The sequence below is a fragment of the Rhipicephalus microplus genome, chromosome X (assembly GCF_043290135.1).
Source record: "Rhipicephalus microplus isolate Deutch F79 chromosome X, USDA_Rmic, whole genome shotgun sequence".
Taxonomy (NCBI): Eukaryota; Metazoa; Arthropoda; class Arachnida; order Ixodida; family Ixodidae; genus Rhipicephalus; species Rhipicephalus microplus.
Genome location: NC_134710.1, coordinates 143,318,145 through 143,343,010, shown reverse-complemented (window position 1 = coordinate 143,343,010; position 24,866 = coordinate 143,318,145). Strand labels below are relative to the sequence as shown.

The 24,866-nt window shown below is 44.3% G+C and overlaps 1 pseudogene; it reads left to right on the top strand.

Annotated features, from left to right (window-relative positions):
* Positions 1-515: 515 nt before the first annotated feature.
* LOC119176768 (lysosomal aspartic protease-like) lies at positions 516-23,302 on the top strand (annotated as a pseudogene).
* Positions 23,303-24,866: the final 1,564 nt, after the last annotated feature.

The following is a 24,866-nucleotide window of genomic DNA, read 5'->3' as shown; positions in this document are numbered from 1 at the left end:
GGGTTTCCAACGGCCAATTGAACAATAACTTCATGAGCAAGTAGTTGGCTCAATTATTCAACACACCAGGCTATACGTCACGTAAGGCGACACGGTCACCTTTAGTGTCCGTTTCAGAATACGGAGCTCGGCGTTTCGGCTGCCATCACTGATAGCGTTGACGCCGAGTGACTCCGGTAAACGAAACGCCAGGGACGCCTGCGGAATCGCTCCATGTGTGTCGGGCTTTACATGATATCAGTCTTTAGTCAATTTCGGTGATAATTCTGAGTTTGTATACTTATACAGAGAATCTCTAAATCCATGTGTCAAAACCATGACAAACGCTGCCTACCACAAATGCAGTTTTTTTTATGCCAAGAAAGTGTATTTTTTGGTCATCTACAGCACGGAAGAGAAGTAACACGCTTGAAGTGATTCCGGCCATCGTATAAGCGCAAGAGTGCACCCGACTGCGCTGCCTCGGCGACTCACAAATGATGCTGCTGTCGGCACTGCTGAGCTACACTCAGATAAGTTGCCCACTTTGGCGAAGGTAGCTTTCACCGTTCAGGACTCTGCATAGCAACTCCTCTGGGCAAGTTGCCGCCCGAGCCTCCATTATGGTGCATCACACATCGCTACTTCTCCTTCTAGTTTCCATCTTGATTGGTGGTTCCTTGGGACAGTTTGGGTGAGTCAAATTATATTAATAAAAAAACCAACACTACGGAAAAGATACTGCTTCTCCCAAGCTGACTCTCACAATGTCACCTGTAACACGATATGTGTGGAGTCCCAAAATGTATTTAGTTATGTATCATATTTTCCCGGCCATGTTCCTCTTATCATTATTCTTTCCATCGGCAAGCATATAGTGCTCTCGTTCTCATGACGGACTTGTATCGGTGGCGCGTATACTATGCATCCATGTGGTTTCGTATACCTTACTGTGTAGCATAAAAAATTATTGCATAACAATAAAAATATTGCCTGTGCAGTTTATTATTAACGTTAATATTGCACAAGATATTGCACAAGATTAAGAGAAAATAAATACACGTTTTGTACTCGCCACACTTATTTTCTGTCGTATTTTATTACCCTTCTCACTAAAGCATCCCTTCACATTGATTCCATTATGCACTCCGTAGATTTGCATAGTTTTTTTTTTTGCTTTCAAACAAGCTGTACTGTGCTTCATCAAATATAATATTATACGTATATTAACACGTTTGTGCAACATAGCTTGGTGATTGTGCAATATAACCTGATTTATTTGTCTAACTTATTTTTTGCGCTCGCAGCATCCAGCTGCACTGCACAGATCCCAATGTAACAGAGATCCTAGGACAAGCGCCTGGTGACTCCATTCCCATAATCCTGGAGAACTACGAAAACGTAAGCAGGCTGACAAGTGCAAATGTAATATTTCTTTAAGCGTGCTGATTAGACAGCAGCCTAATGGTATTCTAAAGAACACGAAGCTAATGAAATTCTTCGCTAGTATGCCCCAATATGCCACAGCAAACAGCATTTTATGTACACGCAAAGATTCTTCATGAAGTTAGTACTTCAGCGCAGTTTAAACAACGAGATGACCCTTTGGTTCACTTCACTGGAACAGTATTGACGCATGAAGCAGTAACACCAGCATGAGACTGGGTGTATTCGTTTTTGCTTAATATTCAGTATAAGTTGTGCAATATAAGTAATGGTGTCTTTAACCAGCTTATTAAAACGCGAAACATAGCTCGTGTTGTACTATTTCTCATTTCCCACCCCTTGTACTCACAAACAGATGCAATACTTCGGCGTCCTGACCATTGGAACCCCACCTCAATCGTTCAAGGTGCTCATGGATACAGGCTCCAGTAACTTTTGGGTACCGTCAGTAAAGTGCGACGACAGCATGCTCTGCCGTGAGTAACCGCAGGCGATCGTATCGCATCACAGACTGATGTTTGGAAACTGATGTCGACAATCGATGCGAAGAGGGAATGGAAGGGCAGGGAAACATATGGCCGATGTGTTTTGCCTACTGCGTAAACGTTACATGCAAGACGCGCGCTTTAGTAATTAGTGGAGCACTAAATGATACTAATACATACTTAAGCGTTACTTTACATTTCAATTCTCCTTAGAATCAAAACTAAGTCAATATTTGTGCCTTACGTGTTGAAAAGCAAATATACTCATATATTTGTACATCTAAAACAGCATACCGTCAGTGATTGTAAATAAATTCAACGATTGTAATACGACAGTTTTTCATTATTGTAATGTGTGAATGATACCAGCACTCTTTCTAGATTATGAACTAGATGAAAGCGAATACCTTTATTTTATCTTAATAACTCTATGTAGCGTAGCTTTTAGTCTTTCTAAACTTCCTCACGGAATTGGCATATAATTTGGTATCTCTGACGGCTAGATGGAGTACTTGGAAGACATCACATTGTAGCCACATTGCTTGTAGCGTAAGGACAGTGTGGTCCACTGTTAGAGGGAACACTCGAGTGCGTGGCCGGCAGTCCGCGGAGCGCGAACTGGTCGTGAGATTTGGAAATACGGCGCTTATGCCTAGATTCATGAGCACGGTGCATGCTCTGCACCGTCTGCTATTTCTCTGTTCATGCGCTCGGCGTGTGCTAGCGAGCCGCGATTCTTCGGGCTTTTTGTTTTCATACTGTAAATCAACTGATACCAACTCGGTCTCCCGCGTTAGTAAGAAAATAGTTCGTAACTGCGGGGGTGAGCTCAGGAACGTTCGCTGCATCAGACTTTAATAGCTTTAACTGTTATCAAAAGTGGCCAGTTGCAGCTAGCAGTATGGGAAAAATATGACGCGCTTTACGGCGAGAGCTTGCGAAAAACGGCAACGATAGATAAAGCCACACATTCTTTGTACTTGCTAGAAATTCGACGAGCACAGCTTTGCCGCAAAGACGAAGCAATTAACACTATAACAACAAATTAGAAAGTCACGCTCCGAATGGCACGCAGATAGAAACGTTCCCCGCGTTGCTCACGCACAAATAATGCACGAAACGTACTCACAGGTGCAGATGATTGCAAATAAGCGTGTCAGTTGTTACTTAGCTGTGTTTGAAAAGCGCGCTTTTTTTCGCAAACGGAGACTGTGCAACGATTACAGTGACCTTTGTGCACCCGGTAACTACAACAGAAACGTTATAGTGAAAGCCCAATGCCAGCCAAGACGTACAATCGTTCTCACCGCGAGATAAGGGCGCGCGAGCGAGCGTCGACCTTTTCCACTCTGAGGGGTAAAGTAGTCGTAGGAGATGAGAACGCGCGACGCCGCACGCTCATTGAGCCATCTTGCTGGTAATGCTGAAAACACGATAGTCCCCCACCCCAAGATGCGCATCACCAGCGGTAAGGGGTAAATACAAATAGCTTGCCGTTCGTACGTTGAATGACGTTCTTGTCGATGGTCAGATCGTCATCAACATCTTACGACACCTGGACTGCAAATAGCCGTTGCGAATGCTCAATGCAGCTTGCGTTGCGTCAAACAAAGGCAGGTGCAAATACGGAATAAAAAAATGCTATCATGTGTAAAGAAAAAGAACCACCTTTTGAAATTCACACATGGTTAGCCAGGGATGCTATGCAGAATGGCCCGAGTTTCTCGGGCAGACGAGTCATAGAGTAACATAAAAATTGCAAGAGTGATCAATCACTCGGGCCAAAAGCGGGGAGCTGCACAGCTTCCCTCCAGCCGTAAGATGCCAACACATCACTCACTGCTTCAAGGAAACACGCGTACTAGTTATTTACTACTGTTCCTTTTCTAGATAATTATACGTCTACGTGTTCTTGCGACTGTGATAGTGGCATCGAGGAAGGAAACAATTCAGGAGAGGCCCTGGCTTAACTCCTTGTGAAGCCGTAGTGAAGCTGAAAGTCAGCCATATTGACTGGGCAAATTCTCCTTTCTTGTTACACCCGAATGTAAAGCAGAAGGCGCGACTATTTCTAGGGCCAAAAAAGCACGTGGGCTGCGCGGCGCGCGTGTCGTGGTGATCCGAAACTAACGGAACGGGGCTCAACACGCTGGGCCAGCGCGATGCCGTTGGCGAAACCATTTCGTCCGAGTATTACCAGCGAGTAAAAGCTCGTCGACCACGACGCAAGCACAAGAGAATTCGCAAACCACGCGCGCTGGATGCACTGACAACGGCGAGTGTTGTGTCAGGGCTTTGACGCCATTGATTCACGCTCTGTACAGACAACACGGTCGGCCGGGCGCCGCTTTCTGCGGTTGCATTCCATCTCTCACGTGGTCGACGCGGCGTCCGGTCATCGTGCCCTTTTTCTAAGTAAAACTCACCGGCCTCAGCATTGTGCAACCGCAGTGACTCTGTGCATGGTAAAGTGACACTCGAACGTGGTTGCTTTAATGCCAAAGGGGCGAGCATAGCAGGCGAAGCTGAAAAGGTGTTTCAATGCGCACGTGCAAGCTGTTACTGTACACATGTCGACACATACATGACGTCCATACATACACGACGTCCTCAGCAAAAATTTTTCGTCCATTGTCACAAACGGAAATCGTGAACAACCTTCACTGACCTGCAAGGACTTTGTCGTGATCGTGTTTTTTCATGTTGCCAAAATGCGATTTCTCTGAGCACTTCAATTACTTCATCCGTCTCACGACATTTGGATATACACGCTCGTTCCATGCACTGTTGAGGCCCCGTGGCAAACAATGGGTTTCGTAAACGTTGCCACTCGTACAACAACCACCGCAAGAGCACTGCGTAGCCAACAACGTGGCACAAAGCACGTATTTTCTTCGCTACGCATCAGTATACGAGACCTACGCAAGTGCACACGCCACCACCATGCCCGCCATTGTGCCCAGTAGATATAGACGCCATGACGTCATTTTCTCCGCACGTTTCACTTAGCGTGCCGACTAGGCATGCCCTCTCTTCTTATTCCTTCTTCTGTGAATAGTGGCCTGAATCCGTATTTGTCTGCGATTGTACGGTGCGATATTGTCGGGCTGGGATCAGGCATGAATCAGATGAGAGAGAAGTGCCAATCGCGTCGACGTGACGGCAACGTCGTCACACTCCGCGTTCATGAGCATTTAGGGCAATGAAGAAGTACGGGCAGCAGCAAGGAGACGCCATAAAAGATAAGCGATAACGTGCCCGGTGTGCATCGTGGTCTTCGCTTGTTTCATCTGCCACTCAGCTTGGCTGTTGCTAGGTACAAACTGGTGATAATTTATATGTGGGGTTTAACGCCACAAAACCATCATATGATTATTAGAGATGCTGTAGTGAATGGCTCCGGAAATTTTGACCACCTGGGTTTCTTTAACCGAAATCTGAGCATATGGGCCTACAGCGTTTTTGCCTCCATCGGAAATGCAGCCGCCACAGCCGGGAGTCGATACCGCGACCGGCGGGTCAGTAGCTGAGTACCTTATCCTCTAGACCTCTGCAGCAGGGCTCTAGGTACGAACGCCATCAATACTTTGTTGCGTATTGCATTTATCATTCAAGCCTTAACCTAACATTTCTGGCATTGTAGTGTTCGGCGCTGAGATCTTTTTGTGCTCTTCACATCACGCACAGCTTTCGTGGATGGCTTCACACGAAAGAAAACTGTTTTTAGTGTTTCGCAGCACGTATGCGAGAAAATTATTTCTTCACTCGATAATTCGAGTGACCGCTCGCGTTGTTAGGTTTTCTTTGCGTCGCTACATGCATTCGAATTCACTGCATGAGTGAGATTTTGTGAAAAGTGCAGCTATGCTCAGTATCGTTATCTGTGCCGTTCGCAAATCGCTTAAAGCTCTAGCGAGCCCAATAAGAGAGAAGTAGTGAATCTAGAAAAATGTATGTTAGGTAAAGCTAAGACGCAATCTTTGAGTAAACACTTGTGCCTCGTTAGCGCCTTGAATGACACCTAAAATTGCTTTATTTTTGCTTTGTTAACTGCCTGTGACTGTTTTTCACAAAATAGTGATGTAAAGTGTGTAGGAGAAAATTAGTGCGAGGGTGGGCAAGATAGCATAGCCAACATTTTTCTTTTCTTTTTTCGGTTCATGTCAAAGTCAAGTAATGAGGCAACTACTGCCGTGTCGCGCTTTGCACCGTATGTGTAGTTGTGTGCGTTTATTGCAGTTTTACTCTTCTGCGGGTCTCGTTATATTGTTGCCTATGTGTTTATTTCTTACTTGTAATTTGTAATCATGATATGGCAGCTGTATTTTCGCGTCTCGCAGTGCAATGAACATCTCTTGGTGCCTTTATGTATCAAACTTTAACAAAGGGGGCATGCACTTTCCAAGAATATAACATGAAAATGAAAGTTCTTGCTCCTCCAATGATTCTCATGTCTCAATTAAAATGTGTGCGTAGACACACATTGGCATCGTGTGCTTGCCGCTCTAGCAGTGGAGCTTGCACGAAGCTCATCGATGCATGCAAACGACGGGTTAAAAAAGTATAGCCACAGAGAAGAGCACGCGAGTAAAGGTGGTATCGGAGGCTGTATAATAGACCTCTACCGGGGCACGTCACAGCGTGACGTCATCGGTGCACGTGCAAGGCGGTGGTTGGCAAAACACTCCCGCTGGTGGCTGAGTCGGGTGCAGTCGCTCGGTGCTTAGGGCAACGTTCGTTGGCTTGGGGCAAGTTTTTTTTTTTCTGAGCGATTAATCTTCATCTCACAGTGGCAACATTAGCTGTAGTATGTGTCAGAGAACATCTAGGTGTGTGGTAAAGTGCGTGATGAAATATCTGCCACGCTGGCTAGCTGTTTATCTCGGAGAAGTGAAAACACGTGGCGGCCTGCGATTCATTTAATGATATGTGGGGTTCAACGTCCCAAACCCACCATATGATTATGAGAGACGCCGTAGTGGAGGGCTCCGGAAATTTCGACCACATGGGTTTCTTTAACGTGCACTCAAATCTGAGCACACGGGCCTACAACATTTCCGCATCCATTGGAAATGCAGCCGCCGCAGCCGGGATTTGATCCCGTGACCTGCGGGTCAGCAGCCGAGTACCTTAACGTGGCGGCCTGTGCGAGGAACAGCGGCATCTTCGAAAATGCGCAGTGTTGACTTTGTCGTGCAGCGTGCGTTGAAATGCATCGATAATATTGGTTGATCTTTACGAACGGTGAAACTGGGAATATTGTGCGTGGTGTGTGCAGTGTGAATAATGTTTGCAAAAACACTAGTATTCGTTGTGAGCCAGTTACAGTAACCGGTAGTCGATGGAACTTTGCGATATGACATTTTAGCCAAGGTAAAAATGCATTTGACGCGATCATCTGTGACTGGGTACATCTCAGCATATGCGCGGCGTGCAGAAAAATAAAAGTGCATGATCTCCCTGGTGATATATGACTGCGCATGAACTATAAGCATGTTGTAGCGTGGCAGAATCTGCATATACGCTTCACCACGACCATAACTCGTATTATCGGATACCTCATAAGTGTTAATGGAAACAGCGGAGATTTTCGTTTCGTATCTACTTTGTACTTTTACGGCTCGATCCTTATGAAGTGACAATGCGCGTTAGAAGTTTGTGTATAAGGCCTAAAAGAGCAATATAGGTATGAAAAAACGTTATAGGTGTAAAACTCAGCATGGTAACTGTGCCAGATAATACTATATATTATTAGGTTGTCAGATTTTACATCACATCATTTTTCACTGGGTTATTGAGAAATGCAGCGGCCGAATTTTACTTTAATTTTTACGAGGATATGTTAACCTCACCCTAACGCACGGAAGAAGTGCTTCTTTTCTTTTTTTTATCCATCTCCGATCACACGTTTGCGCAATGAGTGAGAATCTTATCCGCGACGTCAAGCACAGCAGCTCAAAACCACGCTGCCGCCAATGCTGCACCTCGTTTAAAACTGCATTGCGCATGTCACGATGGAAATTGAATAAGTTTACATCCATCTCATATAAATATTCCTCAAAGTGCCAGTCACCGTGTACATTCAAAACATTCGCTGTCGAAAAAGATCAGATTGTTTATAGCTGCCATCTACGTGGGTGAAACCCAGTGCGTGCTATAGTCGTGTCTCTCAGTACTCAAAATAGTTTTTCCATCCATCCATCTACGAAGAGCAAATTTCCACACTATGAACAGTGACCCTTCAGTGACCCCTTTCTTTTCAAAGCTGTGACTCTAGGACATAGTGATCCAGGACATAGTGGTCTCTAGGACATAGACTCTAGGACATAGTGGTCTTTGATCTATGAGGCTCCGAAGGTTCCCAACGACAATAAAGTTTTATACAATAATGACTAGAGGGGTATCTGGCGCTATTGTCTACGCGGGCTCCTTCAGCGCCGCTTGTACCCCCATGGGAATTATGGGAAGGAAGTACAAGCTTCGGATCCGCTTTGAATGGATTACATTCTTGAGATTCGCGATGCTTCTTTTGTGAGTGTAAAACAAAGTGATATGAACATTTGTTTGATTGAAACTTGCTTGATTTATTTGTATGCAGCTTTATTGCAAAATGTTTTTGTGACGAGGCGGCTAAAGTGAAACTTGGGCAAATTTAATCGTCACGGTTTGCTTCGCTCTGCCATTTTGTTCCAGATTTAGCATCAAGACTTAATAAATTATATTTTACAACACTTCAAAATAAGCATGCTTGCTTTTCTCCCAAAAGTACGCATTATGTAAGTATGGAAATAACAGTACAGCGTTGAGTGGGAAACACTTAACGTTTCGTCTTCTGCGATGCTAAGTGCGTCTGTCCAAGTGGTCTACTTCCAATGCACCTCTAGTTTGTTTTGAAGTCAAGTCAGTGGAGCGTGACGGTGCGTCTATACTTAGTTTCGTCATCGCTTTGCAGTCTATTTAAAGCGAGTTTAGGCAAGACGCGCTCGTGAAAAATAATGAACTCTATGCAATATCATGCACTGGCATGAGACGCTACATCTATGCAAAGCGTTGAGTGGGCGACGCTTCGTTTAAACTGTCAAATACGACTCGTAAGGCTTCAACATCACAGGAAATTTTAGACGTAGTGGTACTAAGCCTTTTTGAACAACAATGGCAATGCTTTAGTGATTTTCACCGCACTCCACTACACGTTCAGGGTGAAAAACGAGACTGAAACTGTATAAAAAAGTCTATAGACAGTGCGCTAGGTAACCCTATCGAATCCGAAGCCTTTACTTCCCATAATTCTCATGGAGGTACACTATCACAGCGCCAGATTCCTCTCTAGGTATTATTATACGAAACTCCGAGCCAACGACCATTTGTAGCGCTGCGAACCTAAATCAGCCGCAGAGGTCTATGGGAGTGTCTTCTCCTAACTCTTAACTCTTAATTCTTAACTATGGGAGTGTCGTCGCATACTCTGTGGACGAGTTTGCTCTGAGCTGGCTCTGTGGCGGTCATGGCATGAAGACAATGCAGAACGCGTGATAGCAGCGTTGATTAACACGGTTACAGGAACGCGGATGGCATTGGAAACGCATGTGGGATATTCTTTGGGCGCTTCCGCATGCGAACACGTCAGCGCCGCCACTCAATCAACATTTTAACAGTGCAGTGACGTCAGCGTAATTGTCGCGCTGCCTGTTTGCCAACTCAACACACACCTCCCACAGGCGTGTTCGTGCGCGTATGTCATCTTTCGGATAGGTTCTGTCGTTCCCATAGAGTTTCCCACAATACTTACTAGAGGGAACTCTGGCGCTAGTGTCTATGGGAGCTGCAACGCACCGCGATTCAGCGAGCATGGGAATGATGGGTAGTACACACCTTTGTCTAATATTCGTACTTCTGGCCTGCCTTTGGCTCCGTGTGTGTTCGTGTGGCTTGGAGCTGTTTTCTTACGAAACAAGTATTAGCAAGTGTCAGCGGTTGCGTTTCACCATTTTATTTTTTTAGACGTACTTTCCAAATTGGCTCACAAAGTTCAAAAGCGTTCAGTCTTTCTTTCAAAACAAAACCGAAACACAGCAATAAAGGAAGCCGCAAGTACGATTCGCCGCCCGCAAGTACGAAGACTAAGCAAGTGTGTGTACTACCCATCATTCCCATGGTCGCTGAACGATCGCAGCGCCAGAATGCCCTCTGGTTAATTTTGAGAAACTCTATGGTCGTTTCACCTGCAGCATGGAAATTTTCACTCTCGAAGGCGGCAACGGTGCACACTCAGAACTCTGGTGCTGCTCGCTTTGCTTCCATCAAACATTCAAGATATATATAGGGACAGGTGGTCACCGGGGGCGCTCGCATCATGGCGGCAATAAAGTTACTGTATATGCTACCTTTAGGTAGCATATACAGTAACTCTAGGCGGCAACGCGGCGGTGATTGGATACGTCGTGCGCGGTCAAATTAAATGTGAGACATTGTAGCCACGCGGTGATATCACTTTTACTTGTGCGTGCGTGTGTAGTCTGCGTGATAAAGCTGATAGATTAATCGTGCCGCTCGACGTGAGTACTGCTCCTCGGCAAGATTAAACGTAGTGGGCGTACCCGATCTTCACCGCGGGCATCTGTTAAAACTGATTGACGCGTGAACTCGGATACAAACTCGTAATACTGAGAAGGCCCGAGTTCAACCGAAACTGTGATGGTGCCGGTGTGACTGTCAAGCGTTTCGTGCGTTGAACACAAGCGGCAGCTTCTTTGCATATAAAATAATTCGGTGAGCTTACACTCCTTGTGCAAGGCTGCAGCCATAGATGAACTTGTGATAACCTAGTTTCTTGCCGCTTTTTATATTGGTCGTCAATTCATGTGCGTAGTTGGCTTAGAAGTGAAAACTGCATTAGCTCTGTCTTAATTTTGATTGTACTCACTGACTGAGGCTTAACGACCATTACACTGAGCTGCCTTGTCTTCAAATTGATAAGGCTTCAAATAAAAGGCAATTATCTCGGACGCAATTAGCAAGACCATGATTAGTATATAGTTATTAAACGTTAGCTTGATTAGCAATATACTAATTGTCACCATATTAGTAAGGGTTAATTATCACGGTTTTACTAAACGTGCTTATTATTAACGTCACATTAATTAACACAGTTTAGGTTGCTCGTCAACTAGCACGCTTTAGTTAGCGCGGTTCTCGCTTTATATGGCTTCATCAGCACGGTCTTCTTAAGATGTGGCGTAATTACCTAAGCCTTACCACGACTTGACATAATTAGCCAGGTTATCGCATGTCCTTGCCTAACTAGCAAAGTATACCATCCAGCTAAAAATTCGGCAGGTCCCACGTACCTGGGAATTGACGTTATGCGAAGCATGTGAAGAGAAGGTAACCGTGTTGAAATTTTTTATTGAGCGACACGTCATGAAATATATGTGCAAATGTTGAACGCGCAGACGTATGTTGAAGAGTTACGGATGTTTAAATAACCAGTTGTTTGCACTTGCGCAACGATACCACCTAGAACATGCGTATTAGCAACACCAAAAGCTGATATGAAGTGCTGATGCTCCCGAGGATGCTAACCCTGCACACCGCTACATAAGTCAACTTCAGTGCAGGCAACTAACCACAATTGACGTTAACCCCGCGTGACGGTTGTATCAAAGGAGTACATGTGAAATGTTTATAAAATTGGGTAGGCAGCCTTCTGATTTATTGATTGATTTGTGGGGTTTAACGTCCCAAAACCACCATATGATTATGAGAGACGCCGTAGTGGAGGGCTCCGGAAATTTTGACCACCTGGGGTTCTTTAACGTGCACCCAAATCTGAGCACACGGGCCTACGACATTTCCGCCTCTATCGGAAATGCAGCCGCCGCAGCTGGGATTTGAACCCGCGACCTGCGGGTCAGCAGCCGAGTACCTTAGCCACTAGATCACCGCGGCGGGGCGTAGGCAGCCTTCTAACCACTATCGATGTTTCACGAAGATTAGCGCCTATTTGAAAAGTAGCTCCGATACCTGGCGTAGCTCTGTGGTAAAATTGTTCATTGCCATGCAGAATGCTTGGGTTCGATTGCAGCTGGGACCCTGACATTTATTCTTTGATTGATTTGTGGGGTTTAACGTCCCAAAACCACGCTATGATTATGAGAGACGCCGTAGTGGAGGGCTCCGGAAATTTCGACCACGACATTTATTCTTTGCATGCGGCGGGTCGATGCTACCGATGACGGATATTTCTTAACGGTCGCGCATTAAAATTGCCCCTTTGTGTTTACGTCTTTTTTGGGTAGACACTAAGTGTCGATCAATTGTGGCACATACCCGCATACCAGCGGCACATACCCTCCTGTTGGTATGTGCCACTGTCTGGTGGGGAGTGTTTGACGACGTACGCGACGGGATTGTGACATTATTCATGTCCTGACCACCGCGTCACATTCAAGCCATCTTACCCTACCATGCTAATTTTGGTTGACGCCAAGTTAAAGGGGTGACCACGAGAGCACCCAAACGAAAGCGGCTAGATAGATAGATAGATAGATAGATAGATAGATAGATAGATAGATAGATAGATAGATAGATAGATAGATAGATAGATAGATAGATAGATAGATAGATAGATAGATAGATAGATAGATAGATAGATAGATAGATAGATAGATAGATAGATAGATAGATAGATAGATAGATAGATAGATAGATAGATAGATAGATAGATAGATAGATAGATAGATAGATAGATAGATAGATAGATAGATAGATAGATAGATAGACAGACACACTCAAAGTCACCGAAGTTCACTAAGAAATCTTTCGCATTTAATAGCTAATTAGCCGGCCACACGTGCTCGGGTGCTAGCGGGCAATGACAACAAAGACGCGTACCGGCCGAGCAGCGCGCTAGAATGGACACGCTGACCATGATGATTAACACGTGGCCTCGGGTTTAGCTGCGGTTGTGATGTCGTCAGATGCTCGGCCATCACGAAAATGTTTTGACAATTTTATTGCATGGGTGCACTTCTGCACTCAGTAGAACGACAAACAAATTATAGAAGATGCCTCTGGTTTGAAAACACCGCCCAACTTAATCGACCGTCCTAAACATACGTATCTAAATATCCCGGCTGGTAAAATAATTTGATTTCAAAAATGAGGTACCATCCGTTCCATGGCCGATCGTCCGTGGTGGGTTGCGCCAGGACTATGAGGACCGACCGACCGACCGACCAATGAACCGTCTTTGGCTCGATGACTGCTTTCATCATAACCAATGAAACGCAGCGCGCTGACGTGTAGATTTGACCTTTTCGTTCTATTGGCTCGTTCATAAGGAGGTGTCGCCAGAACTCGGGAAGATCCCGAGTTTAGCGAAACTCTTGTGAAACTCAGTCGATCCTGCATATCGCCACAGGACTCAGTCACATATGAAGTGTCGTGCGTACTTTTAATCTGAACACAAAGGTTAATTTTTTTGACGAGAAATGCAGACATCCTTTTAAAAAGGTGAACTTCACCATTCTATTTCTTTTCGAAACATATGCTATATTTTGAGTGTCTCCAACATGTTTTTCTAGTACTGTGTCAAGCAGGCCATCATAACATATTTTGTCTGTGTTCTTTGAGTTTGCCATATTTCCGCAAGAAATACTGAAGTTCACAGCTTTATTCAATACTGCTCGTGCTAAAAACATGGTTGACATATAGGCATACTCGAGTAATTCATTACTTTCCCAATCACATCACTTAATCAGCTTGTTATTAACGCCATAGTAAGGAATGCATCACAAATTAATACTAAAAAATAAACAGTGTTTTTTGGTGCCATCTAGCTCAGTCGGCTATAAAATACCACAAGTAGGCAGTAAATATTTGTCAAAAAAATTAAACGAGTAAAACGAGTTTTGAACCTTAGAAAAAAGGTGGAACTCTTTGCAGCCATACTTGTGATTGTCGGGTAAAGGTTGGCCAAGTTGGCAGGGGATAGCCTACTTGTACTTATTGTACTTACCTACAGAGCAGAAACTTGGAGGATTACAAAGGGGGTTCAGCTTAAGGTGAGGACAACGCAGCGAGCAATGGAAAGGAAAATGATAGGTGTAACCCTGAGGGACAAGAAGAGTGCAAAGTGCATCAGGGAACGAATGGGTGTTAAGGACATTATAGTCAAAATCAAGAAATTAAGAAGAAGAAATGGTCATGGACAGGATATAGCGCAAAGGCAAGATAACCGCTGGTCATTAAAGATCACAGACTGGATTCCAAGATATATAAGGCAAGTGGGTGAGGGGAAACCATAAAGTGAGGTGGGTAGATGATATTAGGAAGTTTGCGGGTATAAGGTGGCAGTAGCAAGCACATGTTACTGGCGGAACATGGGAGACGCCTTTCTCCTGCAGTAGAAGTAGTAAGGCTGATAATGATGACCTGATTTGATTGATTGGTATGTGGGGTTTAACGTCCCAAAACCACCACATAATTATGAGAGACGCCGTTGTGGAGGACTCCGGAAATTTCGACCACCTGGGGTTCCTTAAGGTATACACCCAAATATGAGCACACAGGCCTACAGCATTTTCACCACCATCGTAAGGGCAGGCGCAGCAGCCAGGATTCGATCCCGTGAACTGCGGGTCAGCAGCCGAGTACCTTAGCCACTAATTGTTCATAAACTTCTATGTCAATTATACGAGTGTATACAGCGGAATTGATTGTATCCGCATGCATTTTGTGTATGTTTTTGAGTTGTTTCATTGATATTGCTTAGGTGTGAATTTTAACGAGAGTGACCTCTAATTCTTAAAATGTGTTATGTAAACTTCTTATGCTATTTATGTTTGAATTTTGTGTTTACAATTTCAGGTTGCTTGAAACCAATGTATTGAATATATGTATTGTTTGTTAGTGCTGATGTCTAAGCTTTGCACTGTCACGGACTGCGGAGGGACAAGGGCCTTTGTCAGGCTGTTCGCCTTTAGCCCTTTGCCCCTGCAGTGAGCTCTGTATCCGGCTTACTGTAAATAAAAATACTACTACTACTACTACTACTACTACTACTACTACTAGACCACAGTGGCGGGGCTGATGATGATGACCTACTTGTACTATTCCTCGCAGCATTCATACTTGTATTATTGCACCCTGCGTGCAGAAGAAGAAACACGCTCACGCTAGTAGTGTTCAACTTCGACTAAATCTGTGCACATTTTAAAAAACCACACTTTCATCTTAAGGGTGAAGCAATGAAAGTGATAGCATTAAATTAGAATTTTATACGAAGTTAAGGGGGAACGAGGGTCTTGAAAAAGTTTTTTATTTATTATCCTACTGCCATTAAAATCATCAAGCATGCGTACCATTGAATGGAGATTAAAATCTGCAAACACATTTCAAATTTCTCACTTGGAAGAAAAGTAATGACAAATTTTCACATTATAATTTGATGATTCCTTAACAGGTCGTTATGGTAACTTGCAATGAAAAGGTTATTTTTCAAGACTAACTACATGTTTCCTCTAAAACGTTCATCCCACAGGTTAAAGAAAACTAGATGTCAAAACGGCTATTTCTTTGATCAGAAATAATTTTTGAACTTGTAAAGTAAAAACGAGCTTCTTGTAATGAGCTGGTATTTATCATATAATTAAAATTTTATCAAGGTTGAGATAAAAAAAAGCTTTAGCTTGTAGTTCAAGTGCTGCGGAAAAGAATGGTACCAAGTTCTTTTTAGATATTATCACAGAAACTTGCTCAAAGCTTCTCTAAAGCAGATTCAGTTCACAAAAATAACAATGCCAAAAAATACGTTTCCAGTTTGAAAAACATTTGTAATATCATGTATTAATCTTCTAACAATAAGAAATGACAAATGACATTTTGTCATAATATAACATTTTTCCAAAACATACTTTCGAATATGAATTCCTGAAATGGCAATTTTTGAAAGTCAACATTCTTTACAATTTTGTCCTATTTGAAGACCGTCGTCCCCCCTCAAATCTAGCAACTAACTGATTTAGCATCCGATCTGACACAAGTTAACAAAATTCTGGCATAGGGCAGCCAGACTGCAGCAAAGAGTGGAGTAACTTTCATGCTGTATATCGCTTCGACGCAAACTGAGCTATGAGAACACAGCACGTACAATGCTATGAATTTTCCACTGATCCCCGTCATGACGCGGCGCGCGCTGCCACGGATAATCGCGTCCGGCAGTCAGGGTATGAAGTTTCTGCCTCCCGTTCCTCCTGCATGGGTCTTTGGATTGATGTAAGACGGCCGGCGTGGTTGCTCTGCGCTTCAAGGGCCCTTATGGCCCTTACACGCGCTTCCCGCACAGCAGCAACGCACGTGCCGAGACCCCTGCGGCACGCAAGCGGGGGACGAATAAGCCAATTGGCGATGTCCTTTCACCCTCCGCAGCGTCGCCGATTGGCTTATTTGTCCCCTGCTTGCGTGCGGCAGGTGTCCCGGCACGTGCGTAGCGGCTCTGCGGGAAGCGCGTGTAAGGGCCCTTAAACCTCATCCAGTATTTTTTTTTTTACAGCGAAAGCTGTTATGAGATATTAACTCGGGTAACGCGCAGCTGTCCGCCGCCGGTGTCCGCAACCACATCACGCGAAATTAGAAAAAAAAAACTAGCACCGATGAGACAGTGGGGCTCGAACACGGTTGCGCTCGGTGCTAGCCCAGCGTAACTCACTGTAGCGCATACTCACTTTAGGCATGATTCCTCGTCGTCAGCCACTGCATGAACAATTGGCAAGTGTTTCGCAAGTGTTTAGCGGATACCACGCTTCTCAGAAGAATGAGTAAAAATAGCATAGCGAATGCCGGCCTGCAATATAAAAAAAATGCTAATAGTAATGTTCTAGTGGGTATCAAGCAAGTGCGCTTGCAGTAGTTACCCGATGAGTGTTTTAAAAGGCTCTAAAAGGTCGCTCTTCAAGCTTTCGCCGTGACTGTGCTGCGCCTTCCACGCAGGCCTGGCGCTTTTTAACATTTCACGGAAACGTGCGCATTGAGTTCAGAATGCATTGAGTTCAGAATTGAGTTCACGATAAACAATGCCGGATACGGCAGCACTATGAGCTGTGGGCACTACACTAATTCCAAGAAGCAATCTCTTCTCCGCTCCGGGTCTTTCATAAATCTTCATAACTTCACCATTCCCAGTGACGTCAACATTCTTGCCTACTATGAATCTAGATCACCTGTTTGTATGCTCACTGGCACGAACTCTCAAAGTTCTTCCTTCTCGCGCAGTGTGGAAGAGCACATGGCCGGGAGGAGAGCCGAACCGAGAAATGGAGCATAGTGAAGGAAAATACAAATTTACATAGGGCAGAATTCACACCTGAAAAAAAAAATTGGCCTCTTCCTTGACCTTAAATCTTTTTTGTGGTATCTATGGTCTATTCCAGGTCACAGCGCAAAGTACGACAGCAGCAAGTCCAGCTCGTATACCAAAATCGGATTCTACATTCGCATCCGTTACAGCGGTGGAATTGTGCGTGGCGTCACGAGCATGGACAACGTGGGCATCGGTCCTGCCACCGTGACACAGTACAAGTTTGCCGAAATGAATCACGCAGATGGAAAGTTGTTCAAAAACGCTAAGTACGACGGTATTTTGGGCCTGGCGTATCCCAAGATTTCGCAGAATAACCAGCTACCACTGTTCGACGCCATGGTTAGACAAGGCGTTGTGCAACATGCCGTGTTCTCAATCTACATGAGCAAGGAGCCCAGCGAAGAAAATGGCGGAGAGATCTACTTCGGGGGCATCAATTCAGAGCGCTACACGGGCGACATTCATTACGTGAATGTTAACCAGCAGACGTATTGGCAGATCACTGTGGACAGGTTAGTCATCACTGCATATATCTCTGATAATTCATCGCATGGGTACACTATAGAAGCGGGGCTGTTAAAGTGTTGATGTACTGCATGTTTCCTATATAAAATTATGATTGGTATACACTGGTCGCTAACGCTACGGTTGTCGATACGATAGAACCCACTACTGAAGGAGATATCCACCTTGTACGACTACTCGTGCCATCCAACCGTCCGTCCATCTGTGAGTCCGTGCGTCCATTCGAGCATCCACCCATCCGTGCATCTCTGCGTTCGTACTTCATTCCGCGCGTCCACCTGTGCGTCTGTCCATTCGTCCGTCCATGCATCTGTATGTCCACCCGTCCGTCCGTCCATCTTCTCCAAGTACCGTCGTCACGCATTTTGTCATCATATGTTGATCATAAAGAAGTATCCAGCGGACATTAAAAGGACTAAACGAGAGGTGGCTACCTACTAATACTACGAAGACTACTACTACTACATACATCGCGGACGCATGACCCACGGCTTGAGGAGCTTCGCCCCTAAAACGTTCTGATGCATTGCGGCAATTCGACGATCGGTCCCTCTCTGTGCAGATGCTGCTGTAGCACGTCCTCGTCTTTCGTCGGTTCACAAGGCAGTCAAAGCCCTCACGTTTTTTGAGGACTACGGGCTTATGTGAACGTCTTCGACGTTTGCATAGTGCCACCACTGCATACGCGTCAGCCCATGTACTGACCATCTCCTCGGCACTTTTCATTCCCTCTCCTATCTCTCCCATCTTTATACTCCCCTTCCCCCAGCGTAGGGTAGCCAAACTGGCATGTGCCTCGTTAGCCTCCCTGCCTTCTCTCTTGTTATTCCTTCTCCCTCACTAATCAAATTGGCGAACAACTTCTAGTAAGGAAAGAAAAGTAGAATGTGATAAATGAGACGCAGACTGCACGTGCCGGGTCATAATGGTGATCATTTTCTACCTACGACACCCGGCCAATCTCGACCTTACAGCTCTGCTGTAAAAAATTAGGGCGAAAGACTTTAGTGGCTCATACACGTGGCGTCCGGCCATCCATCCGTACGTGGCCTGGAATGGTGCCAGCCCTGAAGGGTGACCCAGAGGAGTGAATTAAACTCCCTCCGCAATCATGTGATGGCACAGCGGCTCGCGCGGTAACGCTCCTTCGTCAGACGATTCGTTGCTGCAGTCGAGTTAGTTGGATGGCTCCCAAGTGGTCCGGCGTTGATTACAAAGCAAGCAGTTCTAACAACAGAAGAAGGTCGAGGACACCAAAAACGCAAGGCACAGTCAGCCAAATGGCCACATGCTTTCCAAGTTCACATTATATCATTTGTGAAACTTATAACAAAAAGTGATAAACCTATTGCTAAAGGCACGAACGCGCGCCGTACGATGACAGTGTGACTAGGTGATGAGGGGAAAATAACGAAAACTAAACACTCAATAGTTTTTTTGGAATACTGATAACGTTTATATATGCCAAAGTAAACTAGAAAGTTTCTTTACGGTTTATCTGACACTTGCCTAAATTGTTGATAACCCCATTTTTTTTTTTCGCGTCGAGCACCAAAGATGAGGGGATGTTTGCATGCAGCCTGCTACGTGGGCTTGTGTTTTGTTTGGCCGGTTGGGCTCACGTTGTTGTGGCGTTTGGGTATGCGTACCTTCCGTAGGTTATTTATTTGCTTATGCGCTGTTTACTTGCGTGGCACTTGAGAGAAGCTGAACTAGCTCACAGACTGTGTAGATAACGACTCATGCGACTGCAGACTGCGCTAGCTGGAGCATGGTTTGCGTGTGCTCACCTTTCATGACACTGAATGCGGCATGCTGAGCGAAAGAAACGTTGTAATAAGCGTTTAATTGGTTCTATCAAGGCTGCTGTCTCCTTCCAGTAGTTTTTCTCGACTGGACCACGATACTTTTTAATTATTGTGTTATTGTGCTAGTGAGTAATTGTATCATTCTTTTTTTAATCAACAAACTACTTTGGTTCTAATAAAAGAACCTCGCTTCCCAGATATTGTTTGATTATCGTCCTTCTCTCTCGCACACGCAATCAGCCAGCCATAAACATGCAATCAAATTGTGTAGTTATTCACTGCATGTCAAAGGTGAGCAATTAGAAAGATTCGATTTCGCGCCGTGTAGTGCAAATGCATGACGTCACTAGCATGTCTGGTAGTGACGTCGTAATTCATTATTTTTTTGCTCGCTGTTGTCCCCACGATATGATGTCGACGGTGGCAACAAGCCGCCAACTACTTGGTACATTACCTGTTTTTTGGAATTTACGCTACCAAATTACATATGTCTTCAGCTTTCGACGAACACACAGAGGAATTCTCAGAGTGCCCTTCAATTGTGGATGATTTCCACGAATTTTAATAAAGAGCCTCTTACATTGTGCTGGCCTTACTCGCCCTTCTGGTGCACGTCGTGACGCATGAACTGCCAACGTCTATAGTGCACATAATCTCGATTGGCCCGTATAAACAAAATGTCACATGTGAATTGTCTCTTACACTGCTCTGCCACGCAGCCGTCCACCCTTTCTTCCTTGTCTCGCACGCCTCTTGTGCGCAATCAACTGATTGTACTTCCTTTTGTGCCTTGGCGACTGCAAAAGCGGTTATATCAGCACGTAGTCGGCTACCATGAAATCTAGATTGGCTGAACGCTTAGTGCTTATCTTGTATTCATGTTTTGTTTTAAGAAATAAGAGGCGATGAAGAGGTATCGCTTCTACGAAGCGTAGCGAAGGCGAGCCACTCCCTCGACTTCGAATGCGGGGCGATGAGGGGCCCAGCGGTGTTGTGGCGTCCCTATAGCTTATTGGAATACCATGGCTGTGTCTTTTCTTTCCACTACATTTAAATTTTTCTTTTACGTTTCATTGCATTGACGCGGAGCTATTCTTCTGGATAGCATCGAAGTTGCAGGCACGAGACTCTGCATCGGTGGCTGAAATGCCGCGGTCGATTCTGGAACATCATTTCTTAGTGGGCCCAGAGGTGAAGTGCAAGAGCTAAACAGGGCTATTGGAGCTACACGAATTGGTCCGGGATACGTACGTACAAGCTGCACGGCTCTATTCAAACCTAGCTCTGTCTTGTGTGGGTGCAGCGAAATATTGTTTAGCACTTTTATTATTAACACGGAAGCGTTTTATGCTGGGGTGCCCCGTGACTTCACTGACGTACTTCCGTCACGGAAGTGACGTTGAATAGTATATACTGAGAGATTGCAGAAAAAAACAAACAAAGGCAAGCATTCGCAGTGCGGGATTGAACCAGCACCCGCTAGATTCTCAGCGCACGGCGGTAACTCCTACGCCACGGAGCGTATTTGTCTGGAGCGCTACAACGAGAAGCCACTTATATACACCATAGACTATTTGCTAGTCCTCAGAGCTTCAAAGCTTTAGTGCGTTTTTGTTATCAGTGTCGAGATGGGGCGACGGGCTCGCGTTAGGCCCGATATAAAGGCCGCCGCCTCCACGGAGCGTGGTCTCCCTTGCGCGCGCGCTTATCATACTCGTAATTCGGGAGAAGACTAAGGCCACTTCAAACACTGCCGTGTTTACGAAAGGCGCACGCTGCTGGCACACGACGCAGGAAGAATTGTGACAGTTGTTCGCACCTGCCCTGTATATACTTGGGCGCTCGTTTTGTGCGTCTTTCTTTTGTTTGAAGAGCACGCTTTAAATGTCGATCTGTGACAGTTCTTAGTCTGCGCTCGTCCTGTGTATGCTCATTTCGTGCGTGCTTTCTGCTTGAGGTGCGCGCTGCAAGTTTCGAGCAGCTTGCTGTTCTTCGTGTGACTTAACAATTCGTTGCTGTAGCATTCATTCCTTCGTGGCGAAACAATGCACAATAAACGCTCAACTATCTCTGTGATGACACGTTTCACTTTCATGTTATACCGATGCCTATAAAAAAGGATCAATCATGTTTTTTGTTTTATTTTAGTTGACTAGAACAAACGTCGGCACATAGTAACATCCGATAATTTTGAAAATAAATGAAAAATCAGTATATCATGCATAAGCCTTCGCAAAAGTGGGCCTGTTAACGGTATTTATTCAATATTTCACAATCTTAATATCGTGTAACGCAGTTTGCAAAAAAGAAAAGAAGTGCTTATTCACTGAATTACCTATACAGATATCAAAAGAGCTATAATAAACAGGGGCCCTTTTTTGGCATAGATCAAAGGCCTTTTTGTTATTGCATATAAAAAAACTTGAGATAATAACTCTATGCTTTTTGCCTTGACTATCACAATGTTGTCTATTATATTACTTGCAGTATGAAGTCGACTGCAACCGAGTACCCAACCTTCCAGCAATCACCTTTATGCTGAATTGGAAAACCTTTGCATTAGCAGGAGAGGAATACATTATAAAGGTGACCTGAATCTTGCTTCTTCATAACTACTATAAATAATTTACTAAGACAGCAGTTAAGGGCTCAAAATTTGGTTTCTCTTGTCTCCGGAACGTACATTCATACAATTGGTGCAACTGAGGTGGTCATCAATGACACTACGATGTGGTTTGTCATCATCCAAGCAAAACTGTGCAGCCGTAAAGGTTAGGCATTGCGAGAGCACGAAGCAAAATTAATTTTTTTTTTTTGTGGTTGCCCCTGAATTCCGAACGCATGCTAGTGAGGCAATGAGCCAAGAATACTACTCACTGAATAACAACCCTACTAACCACTAAGCAACACTTCTGGGCATAACGCAAAAGTTTACACCAATACTTGAGAATTTGTCAATGGCGACACTTGGCAGAGAACCATGTCGAAACCGTGCCTGACGTCATGTTAAAGAAAATTTAACATCAGCAAAATACAATACAGTGTACCCAATTGGGCATTCACTTCTACTTTTCGGGGGATACATTATACAATACTGCTGTGGTTGTAAGGAATTAACTCTTTAGTTTGGTGAATACCGTGCAGTGGATATGAATAATATAAAGTAAAAAAAAACACAATAAGGCAAGTTAGGTAGGTGGAAGCTGAAGCTGTCGCATTACACGTGACAGCAGCCGTAGTAACCGTGGAAATCTGAGGTGTTTCGTTCTTGTTGTTGTTCGAGATAAAAAGAATGGCCAATGTTACAAAAGGCAGCTCCCTAGAATTTTTTACCTTTTGCACATGCAACATGCCTTCTATGGTCTCATTGCCAGATCCCGATCGAGGGCGGAACTGTTCGATGCTTCACGCGCATCTCTGCAGAGGCTTCGGGGTCCCGCCTCTGGATCTTGGGTGCCGTGTTCACGCGCAAGTACTACACCGTTTTCGACAGGAACGAAAACCGCGTTGGATTCGCCACGGCAGCGTAGCTGAGTGCCATCGTCGCCAGTTTGGAAGAACAAGGAGGGCTGTGCCGTTTCAGCAGATACTAGGTGTTTCGTGAAAACAGTACACTAAATAAAAGCCTGAGCGTTACTTGTATACAGGGAAAGTTTGATATGCGAAAAATGTTCTCAATAAAGCTTCTTGCCGGATGAGCTCGTTCAGGCTTGAAAGGTCAATTATACACACCAACATAGTAAAAAATAACACGAACAAGCGCAAACTTTCAACTGGCTTAATTTTTATCGCTTGTCATACTTCGATATCTACGCATTTATACCCCGGAAAGTCCGAGTAAAGAAATTATCATAGAAAAAATCGGATATCTCGTTTGTTTGTTCTTGGGATACAACAGAACACATTTAGAACAGCAAGTTGCAGTGGTAGAGATGTTACATATAAAAATTACAATTTGTATCAAATATACAGTGAGCTTTCCAGAAAATATATTAGCGACACGCCACTGCCATGCTTAAGCCGCTATAATAATCAAAAACACAATTTCTTTCCTTGAAGAGGCAAAGTGTGATGCCACATTTAGAACAAATGATAGAACCGAGCTTATTCTCGATTGCCGCTTAGTTCCTGTGGTGATGTTGCGGGTTCATCACCAGTGGGTAATGCCCAACACCACCTTTCCTGACGTCATCATTGGTCTCCCTTAGTGAACTCTTCTCTTTTTAGGTAGCAGGTGATGGTAAGCTCAATGGACATCCCTTTTTGTGTCTTTCCACACAGCGTCAGGCACTGACAGCACAGCGATGAACACATGCAGCTGTGTGATTCCACGAGAGATAGACACGGATACGAAAGTTAGTATTTTAGATTTCTTTATTTATTTTGTGCACATACCACCCAGTGGCCCGAAAGTGACCTTCGTTCTTTTATTAACTGCTTAATTTAGAAGAAAAAAGTATCGAAGTTAGTTTGTACGGAGGGACCAATTTCATTCCTTGTTATTTTCAAAAGTTAACGACGACATAAAAACACAAATAATAAGGTGACAAAGACGATCTTTTTCTAATTATTGTACGTGTACTGAACAGTGAAATAGCATTGTTTAAACTTGGGTGCTGAAGCAAACTGTTTTTTTTTTTATGTCTGAACAGGTGACATTTTTTAAAGCTGCTATATTTGAGTTCTTTTTCTTCCTAAGATAAACTATCTAGCGTTTTATAACTTGGGGACCTATTACAACGTAATGTTTTCAATATTACCGGTCCATACTATAGCTGTACCTCAAACACATATTTTTATAAATGGCCTCAAACATTCAATCTTGTCGACAGTAAGCCCCATTAAAAATCAATACCTAAAAAACCCATCTTCAATTTTTCTTCAAATCTCACAAAAGATCCCTCGAAGATCACAGATAAAGAATATTTAAAAACATGTTACATTATTTTATTTGCAGCGACAATACTACCGGTAGAAGTTCCAGCTTTTTGAGGATGCACTTAGGCGATAAACACATGCGAAAGCGGACTAAAAATAAGAGTAGGCATGAACTTCTGAGTCCTTTCAACAAGACCAGATTTACAGAGGAAAAACAACAAAACCAGAGGTGCGTTGGAGGCAGACCACTTGCACAGACGCACCTATAGCGTCGCAGAAGATGAAACGATCAGCGTTTCTTCCTTAATGCGGCACTGTTATTTCCATAAATAGATAATGCCTACTTTCGAGAGAGAAACAAGCATGTTCGTTTTCAAGTGTAGT